We start from the raw sequence: 26,219 nt of genomic DNA on the forward strand, positions 1-26,219 counted from the left end.
ACTGTTTCCCGAAAAGGAAAATATGCTGACGACAGTCAATCTGTGTAAAGCTATATGCTGACCATAGTCAGTCTATGTAAAGTTTATCTATGAACACAGACTAATAAGAGTTGTTTGATTTTGTGTTTAAACTTAGGAGGAAGGTATGAAGATTCTCCACACTTGACTGAAAACAGAACAGTCCTCTCACGCAGATGCCTGGGAATCTTTTGATTTTATCAAGTGATCTTAAGATCTACTCTGACTATGGGCCCTCAACTGAGGGCAATTTTGTTTCCAGAGGACATCTGGCAATGTCCGGAGACACTGTTAATACTCGGGGGAGGGTGCTACTGGGATCTAGTGGGTAGAGACTAGGGACGCCACACAACACCCTACAATGCACAGGACAGCCACGCACACACCTCCAACAAGGAATTATCCAGCTCAAAATGTCAACAATCAGTCTTTGAAAAACACTGGTCTAAATATACTGAGCGAATGTTATGTGGCAGCCTGGATGGGAGGGGAGTCTGGGGGGAGAATGGATACATGTATATGCATGGCTGAGCCGCTTTGCTGTGCACCTGAAACTATCACAACATTGTTAATCAGCTATCCTCCAGTATAAAATAAAAAGTTAAAAAATAAATAAACAAATAAATTTTATAAATAAATAAATAAACTGAGTGATTCAGGCCCAGCATTAGTAGTAGCATCATATTTTTCATACAGATGCACCTGGCAGCGATTCAAAGTAAGCAGTTAAGAAACAGAACCTTGACAATTAATATTTTAACTTCCCCTTCTCCCTCAGCCCCACTTTGCCATATAGTCATTGGATCTGAATCTAAGGACCAAATGATCAAGTCTAGAAACGGAGATGCTAATGACCTCCTACTGTCTCTGCAAAGACATGAGTCATAGTAATCTTTAATGTTATCTTTTAAAAAGTTTACACTGAGCTCATCAAGCTCACTCGGTTGAAAATTATACAAATTCTTATCATTGGTGCCTTCAGGCTGAAGAAAAAAGCAACTGGGGAAACAAATATTGGCTATAAAACAAAAGTACCATTACAGAATGTTCTTACGGTGGCTTCGAGTAGTTGAGGAACCACACAGATGAAAGCCTTTAAAAAATCTAGATAACTGTATGTGAAAGTATTTGTTAAAAGAAATGCCATGCAATGTAAATGGCCAAAACTAAGTTTTCTAATGTCTTTTCTTCTGGCTCCAAATAGAGCCTCAGATTTGCCAAGATCACCCCTGGGTATTAAATTTGTACTTGGGGGTTTCCCTGGTGGCGCAGTGGTTGAGAATCTGCCTGCCAATGCAGGGGACACGGGTTCGAGCCCTGGTCTGGGAGGATCCCACATGCCGCGGAGGAGCTGGGCCCGTGAGCCACAACTACTGAGCCTGCGCATCTGGAGCCTGTGCTCCGTGACGAGAGGCCACGATAGTGAGAGGCCCGTGCACCGCGATGAAGAGTGGCCCCCGCTTGCCACAACTAGAGAAAGCCCTCGCACAGAAATGAAGACCCAACACAGCCATAAATAAATAAATAAACAAATATTTTTTTAAAAAAAAATTTGTACTTGGACCACTGGGGACTCAGCTTATGATCCCCAGTCTATGACCCCAAAAAGGACTTTCAGCTCTAAATATCTCTGGAATAGCTAGCATACTCCAGTGGAGGGAACACAATCATATTCATAACAGCTAGTACTCATATCAGACACTATTCTAAATGCTTTACGTATATTTACTTGTTGAATTTGCATATGAACTCCAAGTATGTTCTACTACACATGAGAAAACCAAAGCAAAACCAATTTAATTAACATGCTCACCATTACAGATCATTAGTGTCAGAGCTGTGCTTCAAACTCAAGGAGCCCAGCTCCATATTCTTTGTACTTAATCACTATGCCATAAAAAGAAGTGGGTCCCTCAGATTTCAAGTGCTAAGAAATACCCATTTCTCCAAAGATTTTCGGGATCTTCAGCTTATCCACTAGATCACTGACTTCCCAATGGTCATGTGTGAAATAAATACATCTCTGCATCATTACACCCATACACACAAGCTGGGCCTGAATTCAGAGATGCAATTCTACTGGATTAATACCAAAAATCCCTGAGGTCATTCTTAAGGCTATCCTGCCTCGTAATGGTCACAGCTATTCCCACTGTTCCCAATCTTATGGCAGAGGGTGTCCAGTGCCACCACCACTGCCTTCATTCCCATTTCCTTCACTCACTCACTTGAAAGGAATTTACTGTCCCCTACCTACTGGGAATAGCAATTTACAGAATAGCAAATACTGGTAATAGCTTCAGTAAATTCTCAGTCTAGCGCAGAATTTAAACTCATGTTACCTATTACATTTCAATGTGGCAACTGCTATACCAAAGGTGGAAACTGGGTGCTTTGGTAACAAAGAGAAAAGAAACATCGAACTCAGCCTCTGGCAGTGGTCAGAGGAGGTAACACTTTGCATCCTGAGTCTTGCAAAAGCAGCAGAAAAGGAAGTTTCAGGGGGAGGGGCAAGATGTCTTCCAGATAGAAAGAACCACATGCACAAAGCCATGAAGTGGAAATGACCAGGGTGTATTTGAGGGCTGCACTTTTCCATACAGCTGGAGAAGAGATTTCTTATGAGTGGCTGGTGAGAGGTGAGAAGGGAAACTTGAGCGAAGTTCTCAGCTTCAAGGGCCTTGTAGATCCTGCTAAGAATTTTAGAATCTGTCCTATAGGCAACAGGGAATTTTTTTATAGATTTTTAAGTCAAGAAGGGACCTGATAAAAATTGTAAACAGATGTGGTTGAACAGCCTCGGGATGGGAGGAGATTCTTGGAGATAGATCCAGCATAGACCAGAGTGGTCCCCGAAGAGAGACAGTCAAGATACCATAACTATACTTTTAACGACAAAGACAATATGACCAAGCATGTATAGGACAAGTGTCCCCCTACAGCCAACGTGGTAATCTGAGGATTAAACCTGTGACCTTGGGTACCATAGTTAACTCACTTACCAAGCTAACCATTCCTATGAATGGTATATGCCAGGAAAAAGTAGAACGTATTATAATCATAGACTAAAAGTCCCAAAGTCTTAAAAATTATCCAGAGTAGAAAAAAAAAAAAAATCTATTCATCTCACTATAATTTTGGCATCTCTTCAGCAACACAGACAATGCAAAAAGCATTTAATAAGCATTTATCATATGCCCAGAACTTTGCTAGTATTTTCATGAATGAAGCCTTTAAAAACTAAAGTCAACAACGGAGAAGACTAAACAGACCTAAATGAAGTCTTCTTGGGTTGACTAAGAAAAACAAAATAGTAGCATCATCTTAATACCTAAAGTTCACGTACAAAATTTTGGTAGTATTGATGTTCTTGACCGACTCACTGAGGTTTGCATTCTAAAGTTACCTACTAGAAGCACAATTTGAGATTACTGAAAACCTGCAAAAGGAAAATTGGAACGTGACTAGCCCACTTTGTGATTAAATTTGGCTAGAATTACTTGAGTCAAAATCATATGTGAATACACATTTGCATTAACATATAAAATTTGAAGTGAAAAGAATTAGCTAATTCAGAGACCTGTGAACTCTGCAAGTCATCGTCACTTTCAACATACTGGACACATTAAGTTAGAAATATTCAATCTCTTAGTCGGAACATTCAGATCTTTTCAAATCCTCTAACATGAGGGAGTTCAGAGTCAGAGGTGAAATGTAATGAATAGATCCCTCCACTGGGTATATGCAAAGGGCTGTGAATTGTGTATATGACCTTGCAGAGCATAAGCCCTCCTGGTATGTGGTAGACCTTCTTGATTAAGGATAGAATTTCAAATTTAATGCTATTGCTTTTGTGAGCAGAATTAAACTTAATGGTTTATGAACATAAATTTTTATGATTCAACTATAGCATTTCACAAGACATGTCCCTTTCATTTTAAAAAGGAAGGAGGAAAGAATAACAGAAACAGTAGCAATAATTTATGTGAAAATCTAAGGTCAAGTCAATTTACGCCACTGCTGATGTGTCTTCATAAAGTCTTTAAAGGAAAAAAAGATATTCTAATCAAACAAACCTTTGCAGAAACAAATTCTATGTGCCTCATTCAGACCTGTAATTCTATGTGAGGAACATTTGGACTACTTTTTATTTTCTCAGTACTAAACTGAAAGAAAGTTGCGGATCAGTTGATAAGAACATTCACGTTACACTAGGGTAAACCGACACAACTTTTGCCGATGTGTTACACTGTGTTTTGGTTTGTAGTGGATGACAGACTCACAGACAGCAGCAGGTATTCTGAACTGACCCCTTCCGTCGGAAGACTAGTTTTTTTGCAGCCTGAATGACCCTTACAGAGACGTTGGGAGGCCAATGGTCAGAGGCAGGGCTGATGAGTGATTCACAGGCCACCCACGCCCTGCTTCACGAAGGCAGTGGACATTTCTCTAGTGGGCATAGTGTCAGCTTTCACTTGAACAAAGGGTTCTGTGGCTGAACATGTAAATCAAAACGAAAGCCACTGCTTCAATGGAAAACACATTAAAGTTATAAAACATTATTAACAGCAGAACAAGCATGTTCACCTAGAGAAAAACCTTAAAAACGCGAAGTCTGATATCCGTGTAAATGGAAAGTGTCTCCGAAATAATAAGTGAACCCGTTATCATTTAAACTTGCCTCTAGAAATTCATTACACAGTCCTCATCCGTTGGTTCAACAGAAACGTGTAGATCTGAGATTCATAACCAGCATTCAGGCTTAAAGCAACGAGAGAAAAACTGTAAAATTGATAACATCTAACTAAAGGATGAGGCTTGAAAAGTAAAGGAAGAGTCTACATGTAAGTCAAATATTAAAAAGATCTGGACAGAAGTTCTCAACATTTGGGAAGCATTCTAGAATACCAGTTTCTCCCAATGTAGTCATTTGCCATCAACCTTCATGATTTTGGCTATTTTAGCCAAGCACTTGTTCACTGTTACTTAATATGGTTCTTTAAATAGGTGCTTTTAAATTTTCTTCTGCTTCAATCCTTTTTTGGTCTTGCCTTAAAACAACATTATCCAGGAAATTATAGGTTTAATGTGAAATTTTACATATTTTCCTAATATCCTTAGAAATAAATATATAACTAATAATATAAAAATAAAATGTTTGGGTACCACCTAAAATGAACTCATGTGTGACAGGTGGCAGCAACTGCCTAGGACAACGTTTAAGGATAGGGGATCTGGGTTCGGGGGGCAGAGCTGAAATCCTGGCTCCACTCTACTGCATAATTCTCAGTTTTCTCATCTGTCAAATGGGAATAATAAAAAAGGCACAGTTGAGAAGATTAAAACTAGCTAATCCACATAAATAAACTGTTTTGCAAAAAGTAAATAAATCCTCAGTAAATGTCAGCTGTGATGTGATGATGATGATAATGATTGATGATGTAATTACTGATTACTTACACAGACAGAATGATTACTACTATACAAAAACTGAACTGACAATTTTTATTTTAAAATGTACCTTAAGGTCTCCATATACTTAAGAACATATACCTTAGATATGACATTTCAAGATGGCTATTCTATATTGCTTTAATGCAAGTTCACTTTGAACCTATTCAGATGTGATCACAGTAATCAGACTTTGCCTAAAAATTTCAATTAAAAAAAGAAAAATCTACCTGTGGAAAAAAATACTTTAAAAAGCTTAACATGATAATACAGGTCTTTCTCTCTCAGAAGTACATTAAAATAAATTTACTTACTGTACATACATAAAAGCTTAACAATATCAGCTGTTTTATTAAAATGTTTTACATGGGGAAAAAAATTAGAATTCCTGACATTTTAACATGGTGTTACTCTTCATCAGCCATGAACCGAAATCTCAGGGTGAGAAAAGGGCCAGACCAATGCTGAAAGGTTTCAAATATCAAACTATACTATTATGTCAGTGCCCTAAGATCAATTAGCACCTTTCAACGACAGAAAAGGTTACAGTGAGACCCAGAGGTACACACTCTGCAACTGTTTTAAACCACCATGTAAATGTGGTTTTGATAACTCGAAATGGTTTCTATTTTTAAATTCATCTGTTTCATCTCTTCTTCTGGAAGAAAGAAAAGGAGCTAGGGGGTTAAGGATAGTGGTATTTATTTTCAGTACCACTCTCCTAGTAGAAACCTGGATGGGACATGGTAAGAATCACAGACTTCACCAAGGCATATCCTAATGTGCAGAGCCACAAGCAATATTAGGTGACAGTAATGTTTACAAAGTCTTCGAACCTCTTAAAAGCAATCAGAGTTGCTTATACTACTTCGGAATATGTGATTCTTGTTTATTTCTTTCACTCAAGTTCAAACTAAGTGAAGCCAAGTTCCCTCCATGTACAACTTAATATTCAGTGTCTCCCACGATAAAATTCATCTAACTGCAAAATGCAGTCTCATGCTAACTGCAATGAAATACACCACTGCACCTCACCCATCTCTAGAACGAGTGCCTGAAAGAGCATGTCATTTCTTAGTTCACCGGGAAAAATTCATGACAGGAGCAGGTACACTGAAAGTCATCCTATTCCTCCTGGTGTGGATTGCATTCACCCAGTAACTGTTGTAATAAAATCCCCCGACGGTATTTCTGAATACAATTAGTTTAAGATACTCTACAGGGAGACCCATTATAAGAGTTTAGAATATGTAAGAATAATGTCTACTTGAAAAAGAAACTGTCATGATTATATTCTCACTGAAAAAATAACAAGGTGTTTCATAGATGTTTTGTTCAGCTTTTCAGTGAGGGGATTCAGAACATCTACTTTTGATAACACATTCTTCTGTTTGTTTCTTAGATGAGTGATCTGAAATATTTACAACGAGACAGTACCTAATTTTAGGTTTTAAGTGCTTTAACAGCTCCATGAAATATGACCAGCAGCTGCAATACAGAACTATGGTGAATAAACTTCTTGTAAAGGGGGGCCTGTTTTTACTGAATGTTCAGTGTTCCTGCATTTACCTAACAGGGGAAAAAAGATAATGAAAAATATAATAAATACTTGCACTCTTCAATTACTTAACATTTCACTAAGTCTTGAAAAGGATTATCTCCCCTCTTCTTGAATTCTGTATAAAGAGTGCGAGCTTCCACTGGGTGAAATAAGTATAATTTTATTATTTGTGACTTGGAATGTGAACTTTCCAGCATCCTAACTTTTCATAACAGTAGTCATGGTTTTTCTATCATTCTACTTTTCTAAAACTTCAGGATAATTTAATTTTAGTGCATAAAATTTTTTTAAATGAAATACCAAGCCACATAAATATATTTTTAGACATGGCATCAGTCATTTAGAGCTTGCAACAGAGATTGAAAACATGAAATGGGACACCTTTTTTCCCGTGGCTATGTAAAATTTATTTACACCCCAAATCATAATATAAATAAAAAGAAAACTCTCAGAAATGGAGGTCTTATTTTTCTTTTTTGTTTAATTCAAAGAGGTTTTTGAAAGAAAAAATAAATTACAGCAAAATGGCAACCTACTGATCCACCCTCAAAAAAGAAACTTTCATGAAAAGACAATTTTTTTCAACTGCTTCTACAAATCCTCTAGAATGCAGCATCTGTATTTCTTAATAAGAGTAATGATTGTTTTTATACAAATTTCTTTTTATACAAATCTTAGGGGTTTTTTAAATTTTTAAACTTGAACATAAACTTAAATATTCTCTAAATATATATAAAGAACTTTTCATTCTGTAAAGAAGAAATTAAGTGTCTAATATCAGTAAAATACTTACTCATTAAAAAAGAATAATCAAGTAAATCTTTTAATTTCAGTTATAATCGTGAAACAACCTCTAATTACGGTGGCCTTAGGTTGACGCATACTATTTTCAGATAATTGGCAAAGGAAAACTGGCTTTTGAAAACCTATTGATTTTAGACCTTTACCTATTATGAAAGGCAAGGATATATCTCTAATAATCAGGAAAAAAGGAACAGTTTTCAGACAATCTAATTATGTTACTTTCAAAGCTATAACTGTCAAGGGTTTTAACTGTCTTCTACAGCCATTTCAAAAAAAAAAATGGTTTAACTCTGAATGGCTTACAACTTTTAATGAGGCAGAACAAACTATTTTTATGGTTTATAATAACAATAAAAATGAGTGTAGTTGTATCTGCATCTGGTACTGTTGCCATAAAGATCAGATTCTGGCAGTCTAGCTCTACACAAAATAGTTTCCCTCTTCTTACTACTGCTATTTCTTGGGATACTGTTATACCACACCCTACTATGTACCAAATATTTTGTTTTAGGATTCTCTCCCGGCCCCACCCCCTTCCTAGCTTTTGGGTCTTCAGCTATAAACTGGCCAGAAATATCTAAAAAGAAAAAAAGTTGGGGGGAGGGAGGGCAATGTTTCTGCTTAAAACCTAATTTTACCCGTGAAAGGTTACGTCTCCGTCCTGAGGAGGTTTTTAAAATAAAACCAAAAACAACTCAACAGACAAAAAAAAAAAACCATCCTCAGCTTTCAAGACTGTCAGTCACCTACGTGTAAATCGAACTTCAGGAGCTGTAGAAGGGGAGCCCGCGGTGCTTAAATGCTCCTAAGACTCCCACCTAAGTCCAGAAGAAGGAGCGCCCGCTGAAACGGACACGCCCGAGGGTGCAAAAAGTGGCCGCAGAGGAGAAGAGGAACAAAATGCCATATTCGAGAAGATATGTTTCGCTCCATCAATTACGTTGATCCCAGGGTGCCAAGCCAAAACCGGTAAGGGAGAAAGAAAACTGTTAAGTATGAGCTCTTAATGTGAAACCTAACCTGTTGGTTCTCTTAGGTATCAGATTTTGGAAGTGTCTGTAATGACAGCCAGGAAAGCAAATTAATGGCCAACGGCCCACTGGGTTTGAACACAAGACTCCTGTTACCTCCTCACAGATCAAGTACACAACACACACGCACACGGAGGTGCTCCACGTGGAACTGCTCTGAAACCAAAACACACGCCCCGTCGCTATTCTGCACCTTGGCAGAAAGGTCTGAGGGACCTGCACCTTCCTCCACTGCCCTCAGATTAGGATTCATGAATGACTGGGCAGTGCAGGGCACAGACGCCGGCGGCGAGGGGAGAGAAGCCCGACTCCAAACGACACCCTCCCACACACGCGCTCACCCCAAACACAAACCCCATTAAGCATTCAAAGGAAGGGGAAAGAGAGGTGGTGGTGAGTGGAGACGGTGCCGCCCCAACTATGAAAGGGATGACAAAAATTAAGCTGCGCTCTCCGGTTTCGCCACCGTTCAGGCGCGGCACTCGGTCGGCAAATTCCCTAATGGCTCCAAGCTGTTCCGAACACTGTTTACAAAAGAAAGAAACATCTTGAAAGTGCTACTAAACGAAAGTTCTGGCTGCTGTGCGGCGCAAAATAAAACAAGCACACACACACGATCTACTTCCAAATCTCGCTTAACGACGCTGACGCAGCGAGCCGTTTCAAGTCCCACAGCCGCCCAGACACCGCAGACTTTGGAACGAGTAAACCTGCTCCCCACGGCCCCGGCCGGGTCCCTCCGTTTGGAGAAGTTATCATTCCTCCACGGCACCCGCGCCCCGGGCCAATGAACGCGAGTCCTCTGAAAAGGCGCCTCTCGTTTCACGGACCCTGGCAAACGGCAGGAGACATTCGGCCCACGCCACATAACTGTTAAAGTGGGACGGCCGCAGCTGAACAGCCCGGTTGGTGCCTCGAGATGAGAACACAAAGCATTAAACGTACACACGCACCCAGCACCGTGAAAACCCCAGGCGCCTGGGGCCCTCCATGGGACCCGGGTCAGCATCCTTGAGTCTGACTTATCTAGGGCGTCAAGGCAAAGTAACAAATGTCACAAGAAGGACGCAGGGGAGACGCAGGGGCTCGCGCCTCTGCAAGGCGGGGACGGAGTGCAGGTACGGAGCGGTGCAGCCTGTTCCGCGAGGGCTCCGCGGGGAAACAAAGGCTCGGCAGGGACCTTCGGGGCGCCAGGGCGTCCTCCAGGGCAGAACACACCGCGGCACTCAGAGCGGCCCGGGCCCTTGGGCAGGCGGCACTCCGCAACGAAGCGCCCTCGGGGACCCCGGCTCCCACACACCTTCCCGCAGTGCTCCCACTGTTCCCAGCGCCTGGCGCCCCCGGAGGAGCTGCGCGCACTTTCCGGAGAGAGTCTGCGGGATTCCTGAAACCTGGAGCCCGCGGGCCCCGGAACGGGGCGGGGGGGAGGGGGGCGTCGGAAGAAGAGGCACTCACCTCCTGCCGCCCGGACCGTCTCGGGATCCCAAAGTTCAAGTGTCTCCCCCAGCAGCGGATCCGTGCGTCCGTATTTAGGTACTTATTCTCGTGCCTTCCAGTGTTGAAGTTTCCCCTTAACGCTGTGCCTCTGGTGAAAAGAGGACATCCCCTTCGGCCACCCCCCAACAAACAGCTTACACCAGTGGGGGAGAGACGGGGCGGGGGGAGAAGCCGGCTACGAGGGGGAGGAGGAAAGGAGAGGAGGCAAAACTCCGGATCGACGACAGAAAAAAAAAAAAAAAAAAAAAAAAAGCGCGCGCCCAGCCACCGCGGTCCTCACTGCCCGGCTCTTCCCCAAGCTCTTTCCCGCTCCGAAAGGGGAGCGACAATTTCACGCGGCCCGGCTCTAAGTTTTGCGCGGAAGCCGGGAGCGGCAGAGCGTGAGCCTCGCCGCGGGCAGCCTCGCACTTGCGCGCGGGGCGGGGGCGGGGGACGCCGGCGCCCGCGGCCACTGGAGGCCGCCGGGGGGGCCCCCCCCCGGGGCAGGCAGCGGGGGGCGGCGGCGCGCGGGGAAGCGACTCCTTTTTATTCGACCTCGAGCGATTGCCTGTTGTCATCGTTTGCGGTCCCGCGTGGGGACCGCTCGGGGCCCTGGGCGTCCCCAGTGGCGCCGCGGTGATCTCTGCGCCCTCCGCGCCGCCCCCACCCCGCCCCCCTGGCCTGGCGCCGGCCTCTGCCACCTCCCGGCGGAGGGGAGGGACCCGCGGCCGCACTCCCCTCCCCGGACCGGGGAACGGCTCAGTCCCCACCTGCTTCGGCCCGGCAGCCCCCGAGCTGTCTGTAGCTCGGTCGCTACCCGATCCCTGGGTGTCGGCCACTGCGGGCTCCCTGCGAGACTCCTTTCCACTTACCCCAAGGGAGGAGAGAGAAGGAACTTCTCCTACTTGCAACAACGTAAAGTAAAATCCACCCCACGTCGGACTGGGGAGCTTTCTCTGAAGGGAGGAAATACCCTTTTCGGTGAAGATGTATGCGAGGCACGAGTAAGCAGTCTGGGGATAGGCTGTGCGCAAAGGGCCTGGGCCCCTTCCAGCGCTGGACGCAGGTATAGGCATCCCTCCCAGACGCCCAAAGGTCGGGCTGCGACGACCGACTTCAAAGGCAGCGTCAGAGCTTCCCCAGGCACATTGCTGAAGGGACATTTCATGCGTAGGCCTTCTGCGCATGCAGTATGCACCCACATAGGATCTAATATTCTACATGCACACACGTGGATATCACAATCAGAGATGTGAGCAAAGTTGGCAATAAACAATACATAAATTTTGCATCCATTTAATCACCTCTTCGCAAAACCTATTATCAATGTTAGGAATATCTTTTTTAATTGTCACGTTGATTATAAGTGTTTTAATTTATTGAGAATTTACTGAGTGTCAGTCATTACACTGGTCACTTACGGTACATGTGAGTTCATGTAATTTTCACAACTCTATGGTGGTTATTTAATCCCGTACAAGAGATAAGGAAACTGAGGCCCAAAGAAACCTAAGGGATGTTCCCCAAGATAAACCCACTGGTCTCAAAACACAAAGCTTATGATTCAACAAGCAGCCACTTATACTGCCTTAGATGTGGCCTGAGAGATTACAAGTTAACTAGTAGAAATTACTCCCAAAGAAAATTTAGTTCTAATATATTATCAACTGAATTATATTCTGTACAAAATTTAGAAAAAAATTTCACCCTCTGCTTTACCTTAGTCTTAAGCAATGGAACACCAACACTGTCAAGTTCAAACACAAAAACAAGTATTGAATACTTGTAGTTCCAACTTATTTTTTGATTGGTGGGGCATTATCTACAATTATTAATAGGCAATGGGAAAGGTGAGGCTGTAAATTTAAACTGATAAACGTGCTCATTGTTGTTCTCGTCACTCACTGGGTGTTCTTTCCTGCAGATTTATTTTGGAGGGCTTAGGCACTGCCAGGCATGTTTCCTCTTCTGACGCTCAAGGTAGAAAGGGTTCTGGCAGTGGGTTTGGCGCAAAGGGGATTTGGACCATGATCTAGAGCCACATTCCGGCCTGAAGAGGATGCCAGTTATTATACACTTAAGAGGGAAATAGCAATGGGCAGATTTAATTAACTTTGCAGGTCTTATTTTCCCCATTTTACAGGTGAGAAAACTAAGGGCTCAGAATTTTTAGCAACTTGCTAATAAATGGCAGACCTAAGCTTCAAACAATTGCTAGCCACTGTCATGCTATTATTATTAGTGGTAGTAGTGAGAAAAAGAGTAACTATTTTAGTACAGTTTATATGTTACAGGCAAAGTATGCAATTTAAATGTTTTGTCAGTCATTCACTGTCTAGGAATGCTCAGTGGCTATAGTAATTATCATGTAAAAATTGAGTACAATGCTGAATGTAATACTCTCCTCATAAGGCCACAGATTTTTAAATTTCGTTTTGGTATGAAACATCATGTGTTAGTTTGACCTCTAATTAAAAGTGAGAAGATGCATGATTTGGATAAAATAAAAATTCATACTTTAGTGTGGCATATTGTTCACACAGATATAGTCTTTTAGCATGTTTCTTTACTCCCTTCTAAAACCATATTTTCAGCAATACTGATCTTGCTTTCAAGTTACTTTTCTCCCACATAATTTTTTATAATCTACATAAGAATACATTTACAGAAGTTATCTCTCCCTCAAAAAAACAGAATCACATCACAATATTAGTTAACTTCTTATTACTACTTTCAAATCCATCTACATAGCCTTAAATAAACATATATTACACAGATGCCACTAGGACTGATATAAAATCTCACATTTTCAGTCCACCTTTGAAATAAGTTGAGCACAAGAAATTTAAGAATTTTAAGGTTGTATAGGCAAAAATGTATTGCATATTATACAAGGCATTATTTCCAGCATTTCTACTGAATACCACTTTTATAATTATTGCCATATCACCTTTAATATTATTGACTCAATATTATGCTTTAAACAAACTATTTTTATTATATAATTTTATATGATAAAGGAAACTTTTTATCATCATCATAAATGGAAAACCAATATAATTTGCCACAAATAGAAGATGACCTTGCAAATAACTCTTTATTATAGAAATAAAAATTATCTTGTACCACCTAAAATTATCTGACACACCAGTTTGAGAAACACTCGCTTAAAGAATTATACTCCTTATGTCCCCTGGGCTTTCCAAAACAAATTTTCCAGCCTTCCATTTCCATTACTGTAGAGAAATGTTGAGTCCCAAATTATTTTAGGTATTGCATTTAAAATTATGGTATTAGTCAATTGTTGATTTCCGTGCCTAAAATATACTTGAAGTATCTGCAACTGAAGTGTCTTCTTAAAATTAATTTAATTCTTTTTTGAATTTTATTTTATTTATTATTTTTACACAGCGGGTTCTTATTAGTTATCTATTGTATCCATATTAGTGTATATATGTCAATCCTAATCTCCCAATTCATCCCACCACTACCACCCATCCCCGCTTTCCCCCCTTGGTGTCCATACATTTGTTCTCTACATGTGTCTCTATTTCTGCCTTGCAAACTGGTTCATCTGTATCATTTTTCTAAACTTAATTTAGTTTTTATTATTTTTCTTACTAGTAAAATTCAAACAATTCATAAGCCCACAATTTAAAAGCAAAAAACTCTCATGGGAGATCAGAGCAGCTACTCATTACCTTCTGCATTGTTCCTCAACAAACACTTAGTCTTAGGACTTAGCCACTGAAAAAGAAACTTAAACTGGCAACATCAAGAAGTGGCAGCATCTATTGGCGCAGTCTGGTACTGCAACAAAGTTCTACAAGGCAATGAGAAGGAGAGGAGAAAGTAGATCAATAGAGAGAAGCTAAAAGAGCCTGAAAGGATATGTAGGGAGGAAAATTCTGAAGTCAGAAATATGCTGCAAAATTCTGGAAGTGATTCAGAAACACTAGCAGGTCCGATATGACATGAATCAGACCATCAGAATAACCATGAACGTTCAACTTCATCTAAGAAAGGACATTGGTTGTTGGGGGGAGAAAAAAAATGTGACTTTACAGTGAAAATCAGCGGAAATAAAGGACTCAACGTATTAGCAATTCCTTTAGCCAACCCCTCCTGCAGGTATCATCTACTATTTATTTTGAAAGTGTGCATGGCACCTTTTTGGCATTGGTTAGTGTGTAAGCCAAATTAAACAAACAAAGCCCTCTAAGAGCTCACAATCCAAAACTTTATTTTTATTTTAATTTTATTTTAAAGTAACCTTAAGGGAAAACCTTTCCATCACTTTAGCAAGAGCAAACTTTAGGCTAAAAAAATGGAATAAGACTATTTCTGAACACAAGTTCATGTACCCAACGCCAAACTAACCAAAACATCAGAGTTTGGAGTAGAGAAAGGATTATTCCAGGGCCAAGCAAGGAGAAGGCGTGCTTTGGAACTCAGGAAACGTTTTAGGAGACTGAATGAAGCCTGATTCCTACAAACAAGAAGCGGGGGACACGGAAAGGATTTGTACCCGGGAGTGTACCACAGGGTCCTGCTCCGTCCTCAATCCTACATTCACTAAAAGAGAAGCCAGAAGACTGGATGCTTGTGGAAATAATCCTCAAATAGATCTCTTAAATTACTCGTTTTTGGTACCTTTAAAGTCCAGCTGGAAGTATACACAATTCTTAAAAAATAAAGCCATTTGGTTGTCTCCCAATAAATTCTAAGCCCAACCCTTTGAGTTTTGGGAGAGTGGACTTCTAGAGGCCAGTATCAATATGAACTAGGTTTAACACTGTTTTCTCTACTACTCTGCCAATGACAGAGCAAATGAAGATAAAATATGATTGCCCAGGAATCTAAAGTGCTGTGCTGTTGGTTTTCTAAAATCTATAAATAAACACACTTTCTGAGTAATTTTTGTGCAAACATATCAAGCTTAAAAAGGTTTTCTACTGGTTAGTGAAAGTGAAGAAATCAGATCTGCAGGGGACCTGTTGGGTCATTCTCTTCTGCCCAGCTCTCTGCTAAACTTCCTCATTCTTGGCTCAGTCTCTAAAGAAAAGGAAATGCATACTCTCTGGGAGACAGCTTCATTATATTTACTTTTCAATTCTCTCTTGAAATTTTTTTCTCAAGTCAAATCCTTTTAGTACCATATTATGCGATCCTACTCTATCTTTTATGTTTACACCCAACCTTCAGATGTTTATAAACAGATATCATGCCCACTTTTAGTCATCTGTTAGCCACGTTAAACAAATGTAAGGCCTTTTAATCGGGTTTCAGTTCAGTCTCTCCAAGCCCTTAATCATTCTTATTGCTTGTCTCTGAACTATTTCCAGTTTCCTAGATGCTCATTTTTGTTAGGGGTATCCCACATTGAATGCGTTATTACAGGTGTGGTCTCATTAACATAGTAGAATAAATCCTACATTGTTTTTCTTCTGTGGCACCATGTTTTGGCTGCCCTGCAAATTCCCGCCAACTCATGCTACTTTCGTATTCTGACAAACTTGGTGTAATTTTTTTCTCTATTTTCACCTCACATGGTGTTTTTTTTAGCATACTATAACAATCCTGATTTCTCTTCCAGTATTTCAAAAGCACAGTTTTAAATGATAGCAGTAGTCAAAATATGAACAAGATCACTTTGTTGTCCTTTTGGTTTCATTGGTTTGTAACTATCTACATTTTAAAATAGGAAATATCCAATTAATCTCTTTTTTATACAACTCTTTACCATATGTCTGTATGATATGTATCTGCTTGTGAAAAATGTCCACTGATTATAATTTGAAAGTCCTCAAATACACAATTCAATGAAGAAGTTTACTTTATGGATGGCAAATAAATTGACTTGACAGTTTTAAAGTAATGCGTATTATAAGATCGCTGAAAAGTATAATGAAAGCTTTGTAATGTCCATTCTTTCCACTGTATTTTATAGCACATTTAGAAACTATTTATACAATGTTTTTTAATTTGAGGCATATATTCTCAGTACCAACTCCAACACCCATTAAAATGACTGTGCTGTTCATCTGATTTCTTTATTCTTCCACCAGCCCTCTCAAAAATAGTGGTCAGGACTAAGTAGATCTACTTGCAGACCTAGTAAATCCTAGAAATCTGACTTCCACTTCCATCCCTTTACTAACCTCCTTTTCAGAAGGCTGGGAAGCCTCAACTGCAGGTCCTGTTGGCATCCCAAGGCGAACATACTCCAAGCTGAATGCGCCAGCCCAGCCTCTCCCACCAGCCTCTCCCACCAGCTCCTCCTCTTGAATGAATTTTGTCAGTGGCACCACCTTCTTTGACTTTGAATTCATTCTTCACCTCTCTTTCTTACCTTTCATAGGCAAGAAGTCAAGAGGACAGGTTTATTTTGCATTGGCAGTGTCTCCTCCTCTATCCTTCCCTTTCTTTATCACGGCTACCTCCCCAGACCCAGTTCCACATTTACCTCTTCTGTCACCATCAGCCTCCCCCTCCTGTAGGCTCTTTTCTGCCAATCCATTAGACAGAGATGAGTTTTTCTTTCTCTAACGTACGGCTCTTCTCTCAGTTAAAAATCTCCAATAGGGTCCAAACCTCTATTTAATAAAGTACAAACATCTTAATCCAGCTGTGACAACTGTCCAGAGCAGATGTGGCAGAGCAGAACCTTGCATCTTCCTTTCCTTTCCATGCACAGTACCTTGTATCTAGCACTTGATTGCTAGTTGCTAAAAAAATAAAATTAGATGCTTAAATGAAGGATGAACAAATACTCCAGTTGATAACCTGATTGCACTAGAGCAGAGGACATCCAGTGTGATGGGGACCCTCCTCCTGTGTGTTTAATTTGTGTGTTTCAATCTAACTCTTGTAGGATCCCCTTTGGGCAATTTGATATACCCTCTAAGCCCAAACCTATTCCCTGTTTTGTATTCTACATTTTACTCTTCTACATTAACAGGGATAAAGTGTTCTGTGCGTATCCAGGAGTTCAGGATCTGTGATGAACCATTCCAGCTTCATGATGGAATTTCCAAAGTAGCCTATGGGTTCAAAAAACAGAGAGATTGGGGCAAGATTTCAAGATGAAATGAGCTACTGCACACGTGAGACTCTTTAGGGAAGCCTTTGCACTGGTGCTTCTCCATTCTGCCTCGTCTGAATATTTGAGTGCTGAAAACACTGTAGCCTTCCTCTCATTACCCTTTAAGTAAGAGGCAGTCTAACTATAAGAATTGACCCTTTGTCCCCATGGGAGCCAGTGAAGAAGCTGTTTTAATTTTGAATGAAAAAAAAACCCATAAACACTTAATATTTTTATTTTTTCCCAAGTTGGCCTGATTGCCAAAAGAATTGTTCATAACTACCAGGACTAAAGCCACCCAGGACATCAATCCAGAGAAACTCAAGGGCCATGTGGCATTGCTTAGTGTTCATCCTGGGTTTCAGGATCTCAAATTCCTAAAATGCTCTTCTTTCATTGTCAAATCCTTCTCTCAGTCTTCCTATTCGAGGACCTGTTGTTTGGTGAATGGCCCCACTGACATGCTCCTTGTTGGAACTTTCTTCTCCTTTGGCTTCTGTGGGTCTGCCCTGGCCTCAGTCACCTCCACCCCTCTCATCACTCCTTCTTTATCCTTTCCTTGAATCCCCTCTGGCCACTTAAATGTGAATGTTCCTCGGCATCTGCTCTTAGCCTTCACGTGTGCTCACTCAATGTAGGGAGGGACCGAGATGAGCCAGGCAAAGTCCCTGTCCTGCAGGAAATTTCAGTCTAGAGCAGAAAATAGGGCATTTAAAAATAGTTATTACATGCGAGAGAAAATGTCAAGCTCCTTAAAAGAAACGTTGACAAACAGGCTATTTTAGTTCAGAGCAGAGAGTTTGTTTCCAGCTAAGGGAACGAGCAAGGTAGTATTTGGACCTGGCCTTAGATCATGAAGACTGTTTATGCCTAGGAATGTGTATAATTCAATACAACTAAAACAGAAGCCATTGTCTCTCCCTTTCAGCCTCCCCCAAAACAAGATACGCCTCTCCCTGTGTTCCCTTACCTATTCATGGCACCAGTGCCCTCCCAGCCACCTAGAGGTAGAAATGAGTCCTTTTACTCCTTAGCCCTGTTCATCCAATCACTTACTCAGTCCCATAGCTTCCACTTCTGAGATAAGTTTGGCTTTCTCCCCTCCTTTGTAGTTTTTTCAAATTCTAACTTAACCTGGGCCTCATTTACTCTATGCAGACTATCTATATAGCCATGTAATTGGTTTTCCCATTTCTAATGCCTCTCCCCACTTCTCCTATCAGATAGTTCACTTTACAACATGGTTCTCTTCACATTACTCCCTTAATTTGGGGAAGGGAAAAAAAAATCTTGAAATAGCTTTTAAAAGTGTTCACACTATTTTGCATGACTATGTAACAAAAAATAAGGCAAAGATCATCCAAGTATATCCAGGGTTAGAATTTTAGGAGTCTTGCAGTTTTTAAATGTATCATTCATTTTTATGTAATTCCTTCCACTGTTTCTCTAACTTGCTTACTCCACCCTTGTCAGAAACCCACCAAAGAACTTCAGATAAAAAATTTATTTTCTTTTTTCAATAACAGTAAGATAAACATTGTCATAGAATAACTGATTTTATAAGCCTATAAATAGGTTTGATTGTAATCTGGCCCAAATTTCTCATTCTGTAGCTACAAAATGCTAGTTGCAGAGAGTTTAAGAGATTTGCTCATTAATTGTTGGGGAAAGGGAAGTGGTATACAGGTCTCAACTCTTCTCACACTGGTTGAATTTTCTGAGTACATAACATTGTGTGCATTGTTGTGACTGTGGATAACAAATTTTTAACAGGAACTCTAAATATAATTTTTTTATAAAAATATGCAACTAATTAAGGAGTAAAACAAATGCCAAGACTCACCCTGATTATGCCCCCTTTTTTTTCTAACTGCTTTTCAGATTTATTCTTTGTAGCACCTTATATTTGCTGGCTAAAACTGGAAACCTATAAAACAATTCTTTAGTATGGGTTTCCTGTTGCATAGAATTCAGAATATTATTACAAAGACAGAATGAATGAGATCCACTTACCATGGTTATCAAATTTCAGGAGTCAAGAGCACATGACCTACCCCCTTTAGTAATACTCCCTATAGAAGCTGGATGTCAATTCAAAGGCAAGTTATAACTGGCAATAAGAATTGCCAGTTATAACCATAAGTGTCGTGTGTGTACGTAACACTGTTTTTTAATTTAAATTTTATATTACTGCTAGAGTGAAGCAAGTCTTGTATTTACAGTTTTATTCTTAATATCAAAACAAAATTCAAAGATATTTATGTTTGAAAAGGTGAGTACTCTATCAATATTAATATTATGTTACTTTCTCAAAACAATGCTAATGCATTTTGAACACAACACTGTGATGCTTAACTTAAAAAGACTATCAAACTAAAAATGAAGCATAATGCACGTACAACACACCAGGACTACCCATGTAGGCTAAGGACACAATCAAGCACGGATTTAGGTACCCATTGCCAACAACTGAAAGTATTTCATTTTTATTTTTAATATCAGAACATTTAAAAGTACGTTTGTTGGATATTTTGCCATAAAACTTCATACCCTATGACATATAACTTTTAAGACAATTACTTTTACACTATCATTTAAATTCTTGTTGAGAAAAATCTCAAACTTTAAGCTAATTTGGGGAGTCTACATATTTTGCGTCAATCTTCAGATGAATATGAAAAATTAACAACAGTTTTCTATTTCTAAATAGCAAAGATCACAGCTCATCAAGGCTTACACTCATTTCACAAATTAAACCCACAACGGCATTGTTTATGCATTTAGTTCAATATGCAAACAATGCCTCATTGAGGGTTGTATTTCAAAACAAATAAAAACTTGCTTTAGTTCCTTTTTCATTTCATTGTAACTTTGAAGTGTGTGCTTATATGAAACAGTCAGCTTCTCATGGCCATCACTGGTCTGTATACCATGAGTAACTAGCTGGATTAACTCCTAGTTTAACTTTACTGCTTGTTATGGAGTCTACAAATTGTGCCTTGGTGCCATTCTTGATCAAACATAAGCGACAATGTTTTTGTCTCTTCATTTTTTCGATCTGCATTTCACTTAGATCCCTCAAATCATTAAACAACAAATCTGTTATTTTAATGACATTAGTGTTTCTGTTAAAGTAGTAATGATGAATATTTTTTCACATTAAAACTAATATAGGATTATTCAACTCAGTACTTATGGAATTTTGTACTTTCATAGACTGTATACCAGTTTGAAAATTAGTGTCTGCAGCTTTCTTCTTGTTTTAAAAATTTATATATAACCTGATATTTGAGATGGCCTAACAAATAAAAGTTGACCCCAAAATTCCAATTTTTCTTGATAACCCAGTATTATATATGAGTTCATCTACACTTTAAAAAAAAACCTTTCTTGCAAAGATTTTTTCCTTGTTTAATATTCCTAAATTCTTCTTCATAACTTCATGACTTGATGGACCTCTACTAAAAGGCTTCTAGAATTTTCTTGTGAGGAAACTGAAGAGTTACAATTGTCTGATAAAATGAAGAAATGAATAGGCACAAACCTTGACTGCAATTTGCTTTTTTTTAATGGAATATAGTCACCAAAACCATAATCTCATTCCAGGTGCAGATGAATCATAATTCTGAGCAAAGGTAGAACCACCATTTCTCTTACATTTCTAGTTAATTTCTAAAGAATGTCAAAAAGGTAACAAAATATTTTGTGATAGTCTCACCATAACTTAGAACAATTTCTTCAGAAAAAAATCTAATTATAATAGTTATCCCTCAGGCATTGTAACCTATAATTTAGAAGTCATCATCTCAAGGTATAGTTTGTGGTACTTTTTGCTAAAGTCAATTGCATTGCAATCCACATCCTGAAATTCACCTTTCAAAAGCTGTTCATGCACCCATCCTTAAAACATGAATGTTTACTTGACATTTTACAAATTGGAATGGCTTAATGTCATCTAAAAGATTAGACAGTTAACTGAACATTTCTCCCTCTAGATCATCTTCAAAAATATTAATTGTCTATTCTCTATTTAGTATCCTGGTTGATACTAAAGCTCATAAGTGCCTTTTTATCCTATTCTGTTTTCCAGCTGAAAGTCAGCTATTGTCTATGTCAAAACCAGACCTTTTATTTAAAATACATTTTTGCCACTATCTTACACCGTACACAAAAATTAACTCAAAATGGAATAAAACTTGAATGTAAGATCTGACACCATAAAATTCGTAGAAGAAAACATAAATGGTAACTTCACTGACGCTGGTTTTAACAATGTTTTTGTGACTCTGATGCCAAAGGCAAGGAAAATAAAAGCAAAAATAAATAAATATGACTACATCAACATGAAAAGCTTCTGTACAGTGAAGGAAACCATCATCATTTGAACCATGCCTTTCAAAACGAAAAGGCAACCTACTGAACGGGAGAAGATATTTGCAAATCATATATCCAATAAGGGGTTAAGATCCAAAATATATAAAGAACTTATACAAGTCAACAACATCAAAAAAAACAACCCAATTAAAAAATGGGCAGAGGATCTGAATAGACATTTTTCCAAATAAGACATACAGATGACCAAAGGCACATGAAATGTGTTCAATATCACTAAATATCATGGAAATGCACATCAAAACCACAATGAGATACCACCTCACACCTGTTAGAATGGTTGCTATCAAAAAGAACAGAAATAACAAGTCCTGGTGAAGATATGGAGAAAAGGGAACGCTTGTGCACTCTTGGTGGGAATGTAAATTTGTGTAGTCACTGTGGAAAACAGTATGGAGATTCCTCAAAAAAAGAACTACCATATGACCCACATATTCCACTTCTGGGTGTTTATCCAAAGAACATGAAAACACTAATTTGAAAAGATATATGCACCCCTATGTTCATTGCAGTATTTTTTACAATAACCAAGACATAGAAACAACCTAAGCGTCCACTGATGAATGAATAATAAAGATGATGTGATATATGTATACATATATATATATATATATATATATATATATAATGGAATATTACTCAGCCATAAAAAAAGAATGAAATCCTGACATTTATGACAACATGGTTGGACTTTGAGAGCATTACACTAAGCGAGATGTCAGACAGAGAAAGACAAATACCATATGATCTTACACATGTGTAGAATCTAAAAATCAAAAACAAAAACAAAACCAACCAACAAACAAAATAAGACAAAAACAAACTCATAGATACAGAGAACAGATTAGTAGTTATCAGAGGGGAAGGGAGTTGGAGGGTGGGTGAAATGGGTTAAGGGAGTCAACTGGATGGTGATGGATGGTAGATTTGTGGTGGTGACCACTCTAGTGTACACAGATGTTGAACTATAATGTTGTACACCTGAAACTTATATAATAAAATTATATATATATATATAATTTTTTATAAAGGGTTTAATTCCTAAAATAAATAAAAAGCAAAAGCAGTAGCAAAAAAGAGTATGCTTTTTCCAAAATAGTTTGTATTTCAACATTTATTCAACATTCAAGACATTAATCTTACAGCAATTTTATATGCTATTTATATGTTATTTTTGCTCATGTAATATGGAATTTAGATTCATCCGTCTACTACAGATTAGAGTGTCCTCTCTGAAAACTTTTGAGAAATTGAGAGTCCTATTGAAAATCTACCAGATATCAGGTGCCTTAATTGCTCGAATTTATAAATCATGCATTGTGTCCAACAATTGCACAGTTTCCTTTAAGTTCCTTTAAATCTTTCTAATCAATTCTATGTGGTCTTGGTAATTCATTCTTATGGGTAAACATCAAGGGAAAGAAGAGAAAAAGAGTTGGAGAAAAGGCTTCCTTTATACTTCCTAGGAAGTATAAAGGGAAGAAGATAGAGTTAGATAAAGGAGTTACATGTTGATTTTAGTTGCAGTCATAAAGATGTCACTTCCCACTCTCATCAAGAACCCTTTGAGTCATCCACAATCCATAGTCTTAAGCACTATCTCAGGACTTGGCACATAGTAGATATACAATAAATGTTTGTTACATAAATAAATTAATTCAATTTCAAATTTAGAGCTTGATACTAATGATATTTCCTTATGTTTCCCTAAAACCACCTTTCCTGAGTTTTCGAGCAGTCATGGCTGTAAGAGTTTTGACACTTCTGCATCACAAAAACAAGAAAATTGCTGTTATGCCTCATTCTGAAAGGTAGTGTATCCTGGGGGGTTCTCTCTCTCTCTCTCTCTTTGGGATGTGTGGGGGGGGGAGGGGGGCGGGTGTGTGTGTGTGTGTGTGTGTTGGGAGGGGTTATGTTCTTTAAAGCAAGTTTTAAGTTTAAGTAATATCTCTTAATTGATGTCACATAGATAATGAGAGAAAAGGCCAGACTAATTACAGAATTCATACAGAATAATCAAAGTTTTAATGATACTTTCAGTTTCTCATTAAAACATCCTATTTTGAATGTGCTGATTTGGCAAAGAATGACCTTTTGGCTCTGAAAATTATTTTTCCTGTAATGCTAAATTAGTGTCAAGAAATTAATCCTCCCAGCACACTTATAGAAGCAATAATAGTATGAGTTGGTTAAGAGCTGCTTTGACAGGGTACTGTAAAGCCCTTTAGTCTTTAAAGAGCCCTGGCATTAGGTAACTTTAATTGTTGGTTTCAGATGTCAGTCTCCATCAGGAACACAGCTGGAGACTGATAGGTGTCGCTTGGGAATAAGCATTTTGTATTACTTTGAAGTCAATTGGACTGAACATGAAAATTTTATAGTTAGTGGCAGATTTCTTTTTAAGATATTTAAGTAAAGTATCCCTTAAACCAATTACATTAAAAACTATCCAGAATAAGAAACCTCAAAAGAAAATTCCCCTCAGTGGCAAAGTGTTAATCAAATGAACTGAGAAAACAGTTTTCCCAAACCCATAATTTCCATGCTTGGGGGTGTCCTCATTTGGATGCAGCCCTTTTTAACTCTTTCCATTTCGTTTCTGAGCATCTTCTGTTTTGAGTAGTTATTTTAAAAAGTTGCAGAAAAGATAGCACGCACAGGACAAGGGCAAATGTTATGATGGTCAGGTATGGCAGGGAGCACTTTGGGAATTTCATCTGTGCCCGCCTGTGACTGATCCCTCATGTTTTCTTTGGAAAACGTGAGTCTCTCTGTCCTCGGAGTTGTCTCCTTCATACAGAGAGGGGCTTTGGACTGACTCATTTCCCCTCTGATGTGTGCAAGCAGACAACAGGAGTATTTTCCCTCAATGATTCGAATGCTTCAATTTTGTTTCCTACTAGAAGGATTATATATATGAGTTTTTAATTAATTCATGATTTATATACTTTTCATGAGTCAAAATGAAAAGTAACCTAATATTAAAGTCCATGGATTCCAAATTCACAGATGGGCGTCTACATGTGCTAAACCAGGTGCTGTTCTGACATGAGGCAATGAGTTGCTATTTGACAAAAAGAAAAAGCAGAAAAAAGAAAACAAAAGAATAAATAATATGTAATATATAAATTGGTTGACTTTAATGTTTTATCCAAAGTTATTCCCACCATGCTCTCAAGTTTTCCAGCTCTTGTTTGACTCCGACTTCAGTACCGATAACAGAGTATTAACATCAGACTAATCACTTCACACTTTATTCCCTCAGTTTTCTGACTCTTGGCATTCCCTAGCATGCCATTAGACAGCTTCTTCTATTCTTTGCTTGAATCACCAGAGAAACTCTTGTTCTGGACACTTCATGTACTGTATTTACTGGTTTACATGAAGAACAGAGTGATTCTGGGGGGGGGAGATGACTCTTTTATGGGAATATCTGCCACGGCAGAACGTTTGGGTTTTCCTCATCGTGCAGTTGTTGAACCAGCTGCAAACAAATGCATTTTCATTTCTTTAGATTTAAAGACACAGTGATTAAGTATATAAGTGAAAACTCCGTAAGAGTGGAAGCTGTCATAAACATTATGTAGTCACGGGGTTGAAAGAGTAAAATGTATTTTAAGGAGTATAACAGTCAGTGGGATAGGTAGTTCTTCCTAACAGCTGGTGATAACACTTTACAACGTCGGCATCACACTGCGTTTTATGCCCCTAAGTTTTCCCCTTTGACATGCAGACCAGAGATCATAGTGCAGGGAGAGCTACATGAGAAACCCAGAGCCTGGGTACCAGGTCCATTTGTGCCAACATATGTTGTCACGACACCTGTGTTCATTTTTCTAATCTGCAGTAAAAGGGGATCCAGTGCTTAGTGATTTATCTCTAAGGCCCACTCCAGCGTTAATATCGATTCTGCCACCTCCCTTTTTTAGAGTTGATTGTTTTCCAGCCAATGAATAAGCATTTAATTGTTGCCTAATATGTACCTAGGTTGGCTGAATCTCTTAGTAACTAAATAAATCTGTTTTCCAACTGAGGGCAGGTGTATAAATGGTAAGTAAATTAAACCAATAGTATAAGGGCTGCTCTACCCAGATTTCTGCAGGTTTTCTGTGAAGAGTAACTGAGGGTCAGGGAGCAACTGCATGCACGGATCTGGCTGCTACGTTAGCATCAGAGGACTTGTGCTAATCCAGGATAATTACTTTCCAGGCCCAGCTTATCATAGGTGTGTGAATATGGCTGTTATTCAGATGGTGTCCCGTAACAACTTTCAAGTGATGGGAGATGGGCAAGATGTGAGGTATATTAGTAGACATATTTACATGTAGTAAAAAAAAGTATTGGGAAGGTTCAATTAAACCTACACAAATATACATATACATAAGCAGATGTGTGTAATCAA

At 39.1% G+C, this 26,219-nt stretch overlaps 1 protein-coding gene across 16 annotated transcripts in view; it reads right to left on the bottom strand.

Moving 5' to 3' along the window:
• EYA4 (EYA transcriptional coactivator and phosphatase 4) overlaps positions 1-26,219 on the bottom strand; it is a 293,920-nt gene that overhangs the window by 247,697 nt on the left and 20,004 nt on the right. For 5 of the 16 annotated variants that reach the window (XM_059941175.1, XM_059941177.1, XM_059941166.1 and 2 more), the window contains exon 1: positions 10,321-10,985. The exons of 1 other annotated variant lie outside the window; for it this stretch is intronic. The gene's annotated coding sequence lies outside the window, so the exon portion shown is untranslated. Of the gene's footprint in view, positions 1-10,320; positions 10,986-11,213; positions 11,391-26,219 lie in introns of those variants that run through there. 10 more of the 16 variants (XM_059941182.1, XM_059941174.1, XM_059941165.1 and 7 more) reach the window with 5 other exon arrangements.

Source organism: Balaenoptera ricei, chromosome 12 (assembly GCF_028023285.1).
Source record: "Balaenoptera ricei isolate mBalRic1 chromosome 12, mBalRic1.hap2, whole genome shotgun sequence".
NCBI classification, from domain to species: domain Eukaryota; kingdom Metazoa; phylum Chordata; class Mammalia; order Artiodactyla; family Balaenopteridae; genus Balaenoptera; species Balaenoptera ricei.